Source organism: Heloderma suspectum, chromosome 2 (assembly GCF_057233095.1).
Source record: "Heloderma suspectum isolate Gila_16-S chromosome 2, 16-S_ref, whole genome shotgun sequence".
In the NCBI taxonomy this organism is placed as follows: domain Eukaryota; kingdom Metazoa; phylum Chordata; class Lepidosauria; order Squamata; family Helodermatidae; genus Heloderma; species Heloderma suspectum.
In genome coordinates, this window is record NC_139459.1 from 224025849 (window position 1) to 224040943 (window position 15095).

Genomic DNA, 15095 nt, shown 5'->3' on the forward strand with positions numbered 1-15095 from the left:
ATGGTGGCTTTAATTGAAGTGTGGGAAGCCGAGGAGGCTATAGGCTGTATTGAGATTACAATAACAGACAGGATGCTCATACATGCTCCTCAGCCACCTCCTAACTAAGGTAAGCACAAGGACCCCAAACAAAACCCATAGGGATGTACGAAAGTGACTTACTTTTCCGCGGATTATGTTGATGGTGGGGGGGAGGCATTCTGTCCCTCCCCCCGGAATCCTGGCTGGGGGGGGAGGCGCTCCATTCCTCCCCCCTGGAATCCTGGCCGGCCAGCTGTGCTTCGCAGCTATTCTGCGGAGCCGCTGGCTGGCTCCGCCAGCAGCCGGACATCCGGCCTCTGGCTAGCAGGGACACAAATGGTGGCGGCCATAGCCGCCGCCGTTTGCGTCCCTGCAGTCAGCCATGATAGGCTACGTAAATGTTTAAAAGGGCCGCGGTGGCTTAGTGATTAAGATGCTGAACTGCAGACTGGAAGGTCGACAGGTCAGCAGTTCGAGACCCGAGTGACAGAGTGAGCTCCCGTCTTCAGTCCCAGCTTCTGCCAACCTAGCAGTTCGAAAGCAAGAAATTGCAAGTAGATAAATAGGTACCACCTCGGCGGGAAAGGTAACAGCGTTCCGTGCACCTCGGTGTTCAGTCATGCCGGCCACATGACCACGGAAGCGTCTTCGGACAGCGCTGGCTCTTCAGCCTAGAAACGGGGATGAGCACCGCACCCTAGAGTCGGACACGACTGGTTGGGGACACCTTTACCTTTTTAGTCTACGTAAATGTTTACATAGCCTATCACAGCTGATTAAAAACAAAACAAAACATGCACATACGCAAATGGCGGCGGCCATGGCCGCCGCCATTTGCGTTCTTTATTTTGGCACATCTTAGTCTACGTAAACATTTATGTAGACTAAGATGGTGAAAATAAGGGGAACGCAAATAGCGTAGATGCTATTTTGTTTGTTTTAACCTGGAAATGGTGGCGGCAGCCGGTCAGAAGACTGGCCGCTGCCGCCGCCGCTGCCACCGCCAGGAAGATCCGCCCAAGGTAAGTCTCGTCCCGGGGGGGGGGGTGGGCCGTTCTGCTACTGATTTCAGGGGGCCGAATGTGCTGGCATTCGGCCTCCCTGAGATCCGTGGCGGAACTTTCTTACATCCCTACAAACCTATGAGAATTTCTCCAAAATTTCTCCTCCTTTGAATTTCTTTTTAAAGGAATTTCTTTTCTATCAAATTGAATAAGAATGGTCAAAAGATGTGGGAGTAATTTTTGGCACAGCACTAGTTATAAAAGAGGAACATTCAACACAAAACATGCAATATCTCCTGTTAAAGTTTCCTGACATCTGAATATGCCATGGTTGTGAATCCCAGACAACCCCATGTATAAATCCTTTCAATTTTGTCTTTCATCTTCTCCTATGCAATGATCACCTGCTCCTGACACCATTCTAGTTTAGAGAGTCTGCCTCTGCTCAGATATCATATTTTTTCTGTTTTCAGATGACAATGTCATAATAAACTGAATATCCATTCATAGGATTGGATGACCATACCAGATGACTCTAGGTGAGCACTTTTGGCAAGCTGCTCTGTGCAGAGCACGTACAAACATCCCTTCCCAGTATTTAGCAGAATATGGTGTGGTCCCTTTAAGAAATTCAGCCTACAGTACTACTGAGTGAGTGAAGGCATGGAGAACACACAGGACTGGTTGAATGACAAGGAATTTAGCAAGCGATTTTGCCAGAAGGGCATCAACACTTGGTCACATACCCAGTCCAGACTCACTTAGCAACACAGCAAATTAAGTGGCACTAGATTATGTACCTCAAGGTTATTCTGGGCACAGCAATCAAGAACTTGGATATGCATACACCTCAGGCACAGTGTGAGTTTCCTCCAGGTTTGGCATAATTATTGATAAATATAGTAGCTGGACAGAGATTTCCCCAATTTTAAGCACCACAATTTCTATTGTGGCATATATAGACTAGAACCTATTTTGTCAGATGCAGCATTGAACTCCATTACACCATCTACATGGCATTGTTCTTGGCCATATGCCAGGAAATAAGTCTAAAGCCAAAACCATCTGGATTACCCATGTGTGTTCTTAAACTATATTGGTACCAAAAACAGGTCTGAGAAATGTTCCCTAACTTCACTCCCTTTACAAGACTGCACAGAAACTGCATGCTAATGCAGAGGAGAACTGATGGGGAGGAGACACTGAGAAAAAGCATACACAGTCATTAAGTCAGATGCAACTAGGGCAGCCAGCCCTTATCAGCATGGTGGTACTATCAAGAACATTGCCAGATTCTCTCAGAGATCCACAAAAGATCTCTTTTATGCGAACACCTCCAGCAGTAGCTTTTAAGTATCTGACAGTCAGAGTGGTTAAAAATTATACATTCAGCAGGGTTTCCAAGGGAGAATTATTGTGTAGTACATCTGAAGGGGGGTGTAGTATCTTGATTATAATAATAATAATTTTAGAAAAGAATAATGCACAATTGTCATAAGAAAAAAAGACTGTTAGACAGACTTTGAAAGCAGATCAAACGGGTATTTTTAAGAGGTTTGAAAATAGTTTTCATTCTGACACCTCATATGAAGTTGAAGGTAAAAAAAACCAAACCAACCAGTTTTACGTGGAAGTGGCTTACAGAAACAGGGATATCCTATAGATTAGAAGGGGGATTTGGGAAATAAGGAGCATACATTTTTTCCTATGGAACTGATGTACTAGACTCACCCCTGTTCTAGAGTATGGAGCAACTAGCTTTTAAAATAAATGGCATCTAGCAAGCCTTCGTAGATCCCAAGATAAGTAAATGAAAGAAGAACAGAATGTCCATATATTGGAGGATTGGACAGTCTATTCATTGAACTATTTCAAATCCACATAAAATATCACATCTTGTAGTTAATGCCATACATCAGCTTCTCCTGTAGAGTTCAGCTAGTAATCTTATGGCTAAACATCTATGAAACCATTGATGCTTGGAATCATTTAGTACCACCAAGGCTGTTTAAGTTCGATCACTAGCTTATAGTATATACTGTAGTATATATTATGCTAAAATCAATATAACACAATTGGTAAACATAACTTCTGACATAAGAAGAAAATAGGCAGCTCAGATCGGTCCTCTTCCTCTATAAAGCTCACACAAAAAATTTAAATGAAATATTCTTCAAATACAAAACTTGCAAATAAATGTTAAGCAATATTTCTCCATTGTGATATTTGATTCCTACTATTTCCATGTAAAGCACACAAGTACATAGTTCTTGAAAATCCACCACTTTTATGTACCCCCCCCCACTTTAGGAAAATTATGCAGCCTTAATTAGCAGTTAAGGAAATCCCATCATAAAAAAGATCAAAGGGGTTTTTCCTCCCCTCCAGGACATCTTGATCATTCTTGTGGGGTTGTCAGTTACTTACACACCATGTAAGACATATATTCAGAGAAGGAGCTTTGGCTTTAAAAATAAGTATAAACTGGAATATTGCAACAATTAAATTGTGTGAAGCAAAATATAGAGACTGACCTTTTTGTTCTCATAGAGATCCCCATTTTCTTTGGTTTTGAATTCAGAAGTAGATGTTTCCATGTCCTAGGAAAAAGAATGAGTGCCTTCACATCATTGTCAAGTATGAAAAATCCAGGTTATGGAGCTGTGGTTCTGTGGTAACCAGAGAGTTGTTTGCTATTTTGGATGTTTGTGAACAGATCAAAAACTGTCCTGTTTCAAAAGATCAATCATTGGTCAAACACAGCCTTCCCCAACCTGGTGCCCTCCAGATGTGTTGGACTGCAAGTCCCATCATTCCAGGCCAGTTCCTAAGATAATGTATGAAATTCTTTTCACTCTTCTAAATGGTAAACATAATTCCATAATGTTTTTTTTTTAACAGAGATTCTTCTTTGTAGAATCTAGTGGTACCCAATTAAAAAACAAGATATAGCTGGTTAGCATTAGACCAGCCTTCCCCAACATGGTGCCCTGCACAATATATAATCCAGCACACCTATGGTTCTGGATGCCCTGGAAAATGTGCCATCAGTGGAGGCTGGTGGCTCCGATTTTGATGAGGCTGTAATCCATTCTGGGTTTCAGGCAGAACAAGTTAGAACTCTAAAGGACCTATCCAAAGTGCTGAAACCTATACCCAAAATGGATCCAATGCCTTGGATAGCTCCTTCAGAGTTCTGGCTGGTTCTGATGGATTCACAGCCCCACCAAAATCAGAGCCACCAGCCTCCACTGTGTGCCACTATCTCAAATCTCAAATCTCACTTCCTCCATGTGGGGCACTGGGGACTGCGGGGTGAAGGGGCATCTGCTGTGTTGGCAGATGATATTCCATTGGTGGATGAACACAATTGGATATCACCCAATGGGACTTAAAAGTGCTTCATTTTGGCTAGATCATACTGTTTGGAGATAAAATGACTTGAGTTAGTGGAAGACAAGATGTGAAAGGTATAGCAGCAGGCATGCCCTGATCTGATTTGATAACTTTTTCCATTGCCAGGAGCATATGATCCTTAGGTTCATTTCAGGAAACAAGCCACGTTACCTTAACTGGAGCTTTTAAGCCTCAACAATTCAGTTTTATAATTATCCACCAAGTTACCTTGATTTACTTATTACAGGGAAATGCCAGTATTGCTGGAAACCATTGAATTATTAAGCCTCAACTATGAGGACAATAATGCATATGTGCAATTGTACAGAAGAAAAAAGGGTGCTTCTTGCTGAAGAAATTGTTCATTCCTTTCACAAACTTTGTTAGCAATATCTTCAGGATCCTGTACATCTTGAACATTCCTAGGATGGGAGAGAAGCCATGTAAGGCTGCAATCTTATGCACACTTGCCTGAGAGTAAACCCCATTGAGCATAGTGAGTACATGTGCATAGGATTGTATTGTAAGACATATTACAAAAAATGTTTTCCATTTTCTTTTGTGCATCTCATAGACCTTCTGCCTAACTCAGCAACTCTACTAAAATTGGGACAATATACTTTAAAATTAATTAGAGTGAGCAAAGGTCAGATTCCACCCATCTCCCTTGGAGAGGGAACAGTGTCATTTCTAATTAATTTTGAAATCCAGAACAGTATTCTAGGTAAATAAGTGCATTGTCCATGGCACAGATTCTCAAAATGAGGGGTCAGTTTCCTGGTAAGCTGCCATAAAAAACAGAACAGCATCTTAGATGCTGTACAGGCCCTTTCAACAGCACCATGGACAGAGGAAAGCCTGACCTGTCTCGGGCTGCATCCAGGCAGGTGGTTTCTTCTAGCACCAATAAATCATTGCTCTCCTGCTGTAAGCTGCAAGCAGAATTGTAATTGACTTTCCACTCTATTGAGGTTACTGCACTATTTCTGCATGTTTATTTCACTATGTTCCATCCACACCAGTGGGCGTGACATGGTGGTTGAAGCTGAGGAAAGTCCAAGTCACCTGAGCAGCCATTTGGAAAAAAGAAAACCGGAGTGATCCTAGAAAAAGAAAAAGCAGCAGTAAGCACTTATTAATTTAAGCATGATTGCCCATTACTACTCAGGAAATGTCAAAATACAAAGTGTTTCATGTTTGTTTTAGACTGGAAGTGTAGATTGGAAGTGTTTAATTAGGAAAAAAACATGTTGCTAAAATGGCAGTGATCAGAAAGGTGGATTTTTTTTATTTTCTTATTTTAAAATTAGCATCATGATGTTATGGGTGTTATAACACTCGTTCATATAAGCAGCATTTTACTATTTTTGAAAAATATAGCTGAAAAAATGTCTTAAAAGATCAATTTAACAAAATAATTGGGTTATAGAATGGTGCCCACCACAAAGGTTATATTGAATGTGTGCTGAGCTGGGATAGGTTCATCTTCTCAATATGTCACTGCCCACATCAAAAGAAAAGAGAAGGGAAGCACTAAGAGCATCTGTACCTATGGAGAGTCTGCAACTTTTCCATCCTTCTCTGAAAAGTCAGACTTTCTGTGGTCAGAAAAAAGACAGAAGCAGCACTGGGAAAACATGGGAGGATCACATCGTGACATCATGGAGGTCCTCCATAAAAGGTGACTGAATAAGGCATTGTGATGCCACACTATATGCCTAGTGTTGAAGGAGTAACAGATCTTATCAGAAATTCTTTAATGGATTTGGAGGTGGGGGTGGTGTTCAAGTATGTGCTATTTCAGTGTACACCTGATCCCTGGGAGCCACACCGCACATGTTCAGAGCCTTTGCACTTCCATACAGCAGGTGTGAGGCTCACAGGTTGTACCTTGATGCTGCAGCCTACACATGTGACTGGTCGACGTCAGTACACTCCACCATGCCTCCTTTTCTGAGGTTCTTCCTATGCTTCCAGATTAGTGCTAGACCACTGAATAGGGAGCCTGGCCCCAAGAACATGGCTGAAGACTGTTCTAATAACCTGAGATTTTCTAACTATTACATGCATAACATTCCAACACCTCATCCCATTAAAGTCAATAACCTATCTCCCACTGGTTTTAGTGCCCATGGTGTTTTATGCTAGAAATTTCCTCCCCTCACCAGGTGACAGATTACAGTGGATAGGTCCACTTTGCACACAGCAGACTAGAAAAGATGGGTGTCAATGAAAGCTGTAAGCTTACAATGCTCTGTGGGATGTAGCAAGAAGGCAACACCTTTGCAGCATAACAGGGGCTTATACTATTCAGAACACTGTGGAGACAGCAAATAGATTTTCTCTCTCTCTGTCTTCTACCCACTTTCTACTTAAACTTTGGGACCAGGTCAGGCTAAACCAAAAGCAAGTTGTTGTTGTTGTTGTTGTTGTTGTTGTTTTAAAAATCATGCAATGCATACAATGCAGGTTATGGAATTCATTACCATAAAATGTAGTGATGATCACTAGCTTAGATGACAATTAGATAGGAGAACCAAACATAGTATCTCCATGTTCATAGGCAATATCCCTCTGAATCCTACATGCCAAGGACAAACAGCTGCTCTTTCTCTATCTCTCTCACCATGTTTTTGAGAGCTTCTTGGGGTAGCTGGCTGCTGCTCTTGGAAACAGAATGCTGGACTAGATGAACCTTGGTCTGATCCAGCAAGCTAATTCTTAGGTTTCTTTCTTTCTTTAAAACATTGAGATATATATCCTGCCTTTTCTAAAAATTCAAGGCAGCTAACACAGCAACACAGGACTACTGCTTCTGGAAGTATTTGGTACAATGGCTAGAAGTCCAATCTGCATGGGTTTTACTGGTGCATATGTGAGAAAGAGGCCCCAAAGTCACCCAAACTGATATCTTTTCTAGATGTGTCTGTTTAACTCACTACTTCTGCTTCTGAATTCTTTGGAGAATTAAGATTGGATCTCTACACAAAGTTCTTTTCCCTTCCTGCTTTTCCATTGCACGAGCTCTAGGTGGTGCTGTGGTATAGTGGAACAAAGCAGAATAATGCAACTACACTAGTGGAGAGTTGCACTTTGTCAAACAATGCCAAAATATATGGTATTAACATTTTCCCTGCTGAAAAAAAGAAACAAACAAACCTGCAAAAGTGCTTGGAAAACACAGGAGCAAAACTGGAGGATGACAATGTCATCTAAAGCACCTGTAAACAACTGTGAGTGAGGAATGGCAAGTGCACAATAAAAGCCTCATCTAGAAAAGTTCTGAGACTAAACAGAAATGGAAACAACACACACAGAGCTGATTCTGAGGACACTCTTTCTCAGCCATGTGACCCTTAAGGATCATTCTATATGAAGGGTTCCGTAGATTATATATATACTCTGAATCAGAGTGCTGATCACATCTCAGTCCCAATCCCCACTCCAATCACTTGCAGTCAAGACAGACTAGCAGGATCAGCATGGAAGAAAGAGCTAGTGTCCCACTAAAACAGTGATGGTAGCTCTAAATCCCACAACTAGAAGCACTTGTTATTAAGCGACTTCTTCTTGCGCTTCCTGTTTGCCATCTACAATTCCTTTCCAGAAAGGGTACTTCTGGATGGACAGCTCATAGTACTACCCATCAACAGGCATTGTGCAGCTATTCAGTCTTTCTCTCCTTCATAGACCATCTGTCTGTCTGTCTGTCTGTCTGTCTGTCTGTCTGTCTACAAATGGAAGATGACATCAGCTGGACAGACCCATAAAATTCTGTGAATGAGACACGGCAATTGCATGATACAAGTCTCATCTGGAAGCACCCAAGTGTCTGAAGAGATAGACTGGCAGTGATTAAATGCTACTTAAATGCTCACCGGTTGGCCTTTTGCCCAGACTTTCTTTCTTTGCAATATTGTTCTTCCTCAGCAGTTTATTTCTTTGGCCTACCCACCCAGAACTCCCTAATCCAGCAGTTTCCAGAGTGCATGTCCTAATAAATGAAGCCCGAGTTTGTTAAATGAGTCACAAGAATGTCCCTCTGTCATGGCATAAATTCCACATTAGGTTCTTCATAATATGAAGAGCAATATCCTTTCAAGCATAGTGGCGAGGTGGGTGGGAACCCTATCAGCTCACTTTTTCTCTTCTCTGACAAACCCAAAGGCATCTTTTAAATTAGCTTCTTTAACTCTTGATGGAGGAGGTAGGGAATCAGCTGAAGCAATCAGGCTAATCTTCCTCTAAGAGGCACACTGACTCTTTCAGGAAGGAAGGTTTGCAGTGGGATATTGGACACCAGGCTGTGAGACGGCCGTGTCTCTTCTTGTAGATCTCAAGAATGTTGCCCTGTTTCTAGATTGAACAAGAACTTGAGACTTAAAAACAAAAACAAAAAACACAATAACAATAACTATGGACAGATGGTTAAATTACTGGACAGCCTTTGTATTAATTAATTAAAATATCCCCCACTCACACTAAATTAGCATACATCAACTGCCTTCCTTAAGTCATTTTTGATAAAATCAGATCTATCTAAAATTTAAACACAGGAAAAGAAAATAAACTGCTGCCTTTTCAAATATTATCTTGCAGTTCACTGTGTACCCTCCACCCCTTCTCATCGTGGCAAGACCAGCCACTGAATAAAAATGCTTTTCATCATTTGCAAAAATTTGATGCCCAAAATAGCCCCCTGGTTGCCTTAGCAACTAGTATTTATTTCCCCTCCTCCCCTTCCATTCCTCCCCCCCTTTACCCTTTGCATATTGCTGCATATTTCTATCATCTCTTTCCAGGCACAGTTCATAAACACGGCTGCATAATAAAGAATGTTATCACCAATGACTTACAGCCCAGCTGCTGCAAATAAGATATGAAGTGGCAGGGAAATGCAATTTCATGCAGCTAGGACAACAGATTGATAGGGTGCCCTTCAAATTTGATGCCACTTCTTTAAGTCTGTCCAAATTAAAAAAAAAAAAGTTGGTTTGCTCTCCCCCTCCTCCCCCTTCCCTGGTAGCAAGAGACAATAAAAGCAAGAGATAATTCATAGGGATTCTCATTACGTCTGGAGCAACCTTGCCCTGAGATATTGACGATTCAAAGAGATGTGCATCTCTTCACCCCTCTGCCTGGGTTCTCTGGCTTTCCCTCCTCATTGAAATACTTATCTATCTAGTTTGTGCACCTTTTTAATTCAAATATTGTCCCTTTCAAATTATTATTCAGGCTTGGATTTCTTGGGGGAGGTTTGTCATCAACAGAGATAAAATAAAACCCTCTACTCGCACCATTGGTACCTTCAAACTTTGATTTGATTCAAGATATATGAAAGCTACACTTGTTAAATGGGGAGAGATCTCAGGGACATTGTCTCTGTCAAAAGAGAAGAGATTGCTTCTCAAGGATTCCTATTGGCAATTGCTTGCTGAGGGGCTGACCTCAGCATGAGGGTTTGGACACTGATCTGAACTGACAAGAGTTATCATCCTGGTCTTTTATGGCAAGATCATATGGCTGTTAATGCCACTGAAACACACAGTTATATCTGCTGGCAACAAAGGCCTAGTATTCAGTACTTGCTACACACATGCTGGAATGTTCCCTAAACATCTATAAAGAACTTTGCAATTTGGGAGAAACTTGCCTTGACTTTCTAATACTTTTGTGTGTGATGCAGTCATGTGGTCAGCTGACTGAGAGAAGTACCAAGTGACTCAACATGTGACCCTCTAACCTGTAGGAGCCCTACACGACCCAGAGAATTGACTTACTGAGGGATCAAGCGGGCAGATGTTGGGTATGGTCAGGGAGGCAGACTGGAGAAGGGAAATCAAAAGAGGGAAATAAAGTATTTTGGGTGAGTGAAGCATTCCCAGCCTGGTTGCTAGAGGGAGAAGCCAGTGAGGTGAATGGGCCATTCTGGGACTATCTACTACAGGGATGGGCAACTCGTGGCCCTCCAGATGTTGGACTAAAACTCCCATCAGCCCTAGACAGCATAGAAAATGGGGAAGGATAATGGGGCTTGTAATCCAACAACATTTGGAAGGCCACACATTTTGTTGTTGTTGTTGTTGTTCAGTCGTTCCGTCGTGTCCGACTCTTCGTGACCCCATGGACCATAGCACGCCAGGCCTTCCTGTCCTGCGCTCTCTCCCGGAGCATGCTCAAGTTCATATTCATTGCATCGGTGATGCTATCTAGCCATCTCATCCTCTGCCGTCCCCTTCTCCTTTTGCCTTCAGTCTTTCCCAGCATCAGGGTCTTTTCCAGAGAGTTTTCTCTTCGCATTAGGTGGCCAAAATATTTGAGCTTCAGCTTCAGTATCTGTCCTTCCAATGAGCACTCAGGGTTGATTTCCTTTAGGATGGACTGATTTGACCTCCTTGCAGTCCAGGGCACTCGTAAGAGTCTTCTCCAGCACCACAGTTCGAAAGCATCAATTCTTCGGCGCCCAGCCTTCCTTAGAGTCCAGCTCTCACAGCCATACATTACTACTGGGAAAACCATAGCTTTGATTAGATGGACCTTTGTCGGCAAGATCATATGGCTGTTAATGCCACTGAAACACACAGTTATATCTGCTGGCAACAAAGGCCTAGTATTCAGTACTTGCTACACACATGCTGGAATGTTCCCTAAACATCTATAAAGAACTTTGCAATTTGGGAGAAACTTGCCTTGACTTTCTAATACTTTTGTGTGTGATGCAGTCATGTGGTCAGCTGACTGAGAGAAGTACCAAGTGACTCAACATGTGACCCTCTAACCTGTAGGAGCCCTACATGACCCAGAGAATTGACTTACTGAGGGATCAAGCGGGCAGATGTTGGGTATGGTCAGGGAGGCAGACTGGAGAAGGGAAATCAAAAGAGGGAAATAAAGTATTTTGGGTGAGTGAAGGTGATGTCTCTGCTTCTTACTATGCTGTCTAGGTTTGCCATAGCTTTCCTCCCAAGGAGCAAGCATCTTTTAATTTCATGGCTACAGTCACCGTCTGCGGTGATCTTGGAGCCCAAGAAAGTAAAATCTGTCACTGCTTCCATTTCTTCCCCTTCTATATGCCATTACCCACCCCTGATTTACTACGTGGCTGCCTAGGAAGGAGGCAAGGCTTGCAAGCAAGGTGATCTCTGGGGCAAGCTTCATAGCATGCAACATGTCAAAGCAAATTGCTACTAACAGTACCACAATGTGTACATCCAATTAGTTTTTCCACAGGAAGTGAGAGGTTCATATAAAGCAGATTGCCAGTCATCAGTCAACAGAATGGGCCTGACTATGGAGTGGTCACCTCTCTTCATGGCTTTGTTGCATGATTAGCCATATTTTGAGCACATACAATCATGACAGCGCTCATCAGTGATCTCAAACAAAATGGCTGATTTTCCTATGTCCTTGCTATTTTCAATCTGATATGACATGCAAATTCTGCAGATGGATCTCTCACTGGATGCTGGTTGCAGTAGCTCTGGCAAGTTCCAAAGATGCATATCCAAAGATGCCCACAATTCCACTCCCCGAATTTGCCACAGTGAATATTCGCATCACACTGTGGTGAGAAGGACAACAGGAGAAGCCCTAGCATTTCTCTCCAGCTCTGAGCTGTTTTGTTGTTGGACTGCTGAGGCCCACCTACCTTCCCCAGCTCCAAGATATCTGTGCAGTTAGGTTTAGTAGTCTTGGGACTGCAGTAGAATTTTCTCTGAAAAGAAGTCAAACTCTCCATTTCTAGCCAAAGTCATTATTAGAGCAAGTTTTTGCCCTGTGCAGAGGCCAAATTCAAGAGCACTGCATCTTCATTTCCTTGAATAGCAAAAATAGCATTTTTCTCCCCCCCTTGAGTAAACAAACAAACCCACCCCATCATTCTGTCCTATAAATGACCCATAATATACTGTATCCAAAATGCACATTTAATCCCTTCTTTGCTAAAACCTTAAACCCCACCGACACCATAAAACATCAGTGGACTGCCAGCTATGATTGTCTCTCATAATCGAGGAGAACATTAAGGCAAGAAGAATTGTGCTGCAAAATGACATCTTATCTATTTCCTCCCCACCCTTGCTCTCTCAATGCCACGTTTTTGTCATTGCAGGTCATACACCTGCTCCCTACTTTATAATACACAGAAGTGATAAATGCTTGGATGAGCAGATTACTGGAGGCCATGTCAATCTGGAAACAGGAAAACTCATTCAATTGCCAGCTTTTGTCCTGTAAAAAAATAAAGTACCAATACGGTGAATTTGTCTTTCTCCTCTCATGTGTTGCATTGTGCATAATGACTGATAGCCAAGAGAAAAAGGTCCATATTAGAGCTCAAGGGGGTTTAGAGATGAGACAGCTTTGTCCAGTTTTCAAAGATGGGATGATCATTTACATGAGATGAACTTAAGCCACACTTGACCATGACCTTATCTTGACTTCTGCTTGCTAGATCCATTTTCTTAGAAAAGTAATGTATCCATGATACAAGATCTACTACAAGGGTGTCAAACAGAAGACCAGGGGACTTATCAGGCTCTTTAAAAGAAACCCAATGCAGTCCATGGTTCCCTTATATTACATTCCACACAAATTACTGAGCCATCTGCAGTTGTAGGAACTGCATGATCTTATTAGGCAAAGAAGCTGACTTGTTTGTGGCTGCTAATGTATGCCACAGTGAGGCATTATGTATATATGTATGTATATATGAATACATAATGTATTTTTGTTATATTCATGCCATAAATGTTTAAGAACAGATAACTTGCCAAAGCTGGAGGAACTGGTTGTATTTCCCCCCTAGTTTTAAAGGATGCATTCTGATGGAATTGACAGTTTTGCTGAGGCCACTGATGGGTTCCTGATGAGTAAGGAACTTGGTCCTCCAACTCATCTGAATGTGATATACCCTGGCCCTTCTATAATTATATGGCCTACCTACCCAGGCCATTTTTGGCTGTGGATGACTGTGAATGACACACCCACAACAGTCAACCTCCTGCCAAATGTCATGTAGGGTGAAAAATGTCCAAGTTGACAGAAAGATCAGAAGATCAGAGGGTTATTTGCCATAAATGTATGGCAAAGCCCAGAGGATTCATCTGCAGTATCTCTACCCCATGGGATGTGAAGATGTGTTTGATAATTTCCTGGCTTTGGGCTCCTAATTGTATTTAATGACATAACAGCTCTCCTTCACAGTCTTGCTTTAAAAAGCATTTGAAGTGATGCAGCAATATTCTCATTGTCTTCCTCCTCTCCCCCTCACTACTTGCTCTTCTCTGTACACTGATGCATGTGCAAGATCATTGCTAACATTCTATCCTGTAGCAATGCAACCCCCAGAACTGTGAAGAAAGTGCAAAACTGCAAACACAATTTCTAGAGTGAGAAAAAAGAACAAAAACAAATCCAAGGAGGGGAAATACTAGACGTTGCAGAATGCACCTATTTATCTGTACACCCCATTGAAAATATTGAAAATGCATGTGAAGGGCAGGAAAGAAAAGTAACACATGTCTTGAAAAAGTAACAATACCTATGTCCTTAAAAGCATATTTGCTGAAATACCTCCCTAGCACTAAGTGCTGAAACACTCTGTGATATTAGCACTTGTTTTATGACAACTGGAGAAGTGCAGCAGCTCAGAGCCACCTCACATGTGACAATGTGATGGCTCACCGTGTTTCTACCAAGAAGCAGTCAAATATCTCCTGTAATGTTTACATATTTCTGAAAAACTGTGACATGTGCAACCTGTCTGGAATGGCTCCCAAGCCTTGCCCTAGCTAGCATGAAAGCTTCCCTGAAGCTCCTGGAGGCTCTCGATTTGGTCAGGCAGCCACAAAGCATCCTGGTAAGCCTCCGTCTAAGTACTTGCTTGATACGAACACTGCAGCAATAACATTATACTCTACTCCAGCCTTCCCCAACCTGGTGTCCTCTGGATGTGTTGGACTGGAACTCCCCTAATTCCCAGCAAGCATGGCTATTTCTCAGCATTTTCCAGGGTCCCTGAGGAAACTTAGAGCTCTGTTCCAGGCACCCAGCAGCCCCAGAAAAGGAAGCAGGAAGAAGCTGCTGGCAGGCTGGTCAACAACTCCTGCTTACATCTCCTTGACTCTTAATTGTATTGCTGCCTTGTCTTGCCCACCTCTTCCCTGCCTCTCTCTGATTTTGTTGTTTATTTGCTCAGTCACTTCCAACTCTTCATGACTGCATGGACCAGCCCACGCCAGAGCTTTCTGCCAGCCATTGCCACCCTCAGCTCCCCCAAGGTTGAGTCCGTCACCTCCAAAATATCATCCATCCATCTTGCCCTTGGTCAGCCCCTCTTCCTTTTGCTTTCCACTTTCCCTAGCATCAGCATCTTCTCCAGGGTATCCTGTCTTCTCATGATGTGGCCAAAGTACTTCAGTTTTGCCTTTAATATCATTCCCTCAAGTGAGCAGTCTGGCTGTATTTCCTGGAGTATGGACTAGTTTGATCTTCTTGCAGTCCAAGGCACTCTCAGAATTTTCCTCCAACACCACAGTTCGAAAGCATCTATCTTCCTTCACTCAGCCTTCCTAATGGTCCAGCTCTCGCAGCCATAGGTTACTATGGAGAATACCATTGCTTTAACTATGCAGACCTTTGTTGTCAGTGTGATGTCTCTGCTCTTAACTATTG

General features: G+C 42.5%; 1 long non-coding RNA gene across 1 annotated transcript in view; it reads right to left on the minus strand.

Annotated features, from left to right (window-relative positions):
- Window positions 1-2902: 2902 nt before the first annotated feature.
- LOC146354128 (uncharacterized) overlaps window positions 2903-15095 on the minus strand; it is a 74736-nt gene continuing 62543 nt past the window's right edge. The window contains exon 4 of the long non-coding RNA XR_014788312.1: window positions 2903-3625. This is a non-coding gene — a long non-coding RNA (uncharacterized LOC146354128). The remainder of the gene's footprint in view (window positions 3626-15095) is intronic.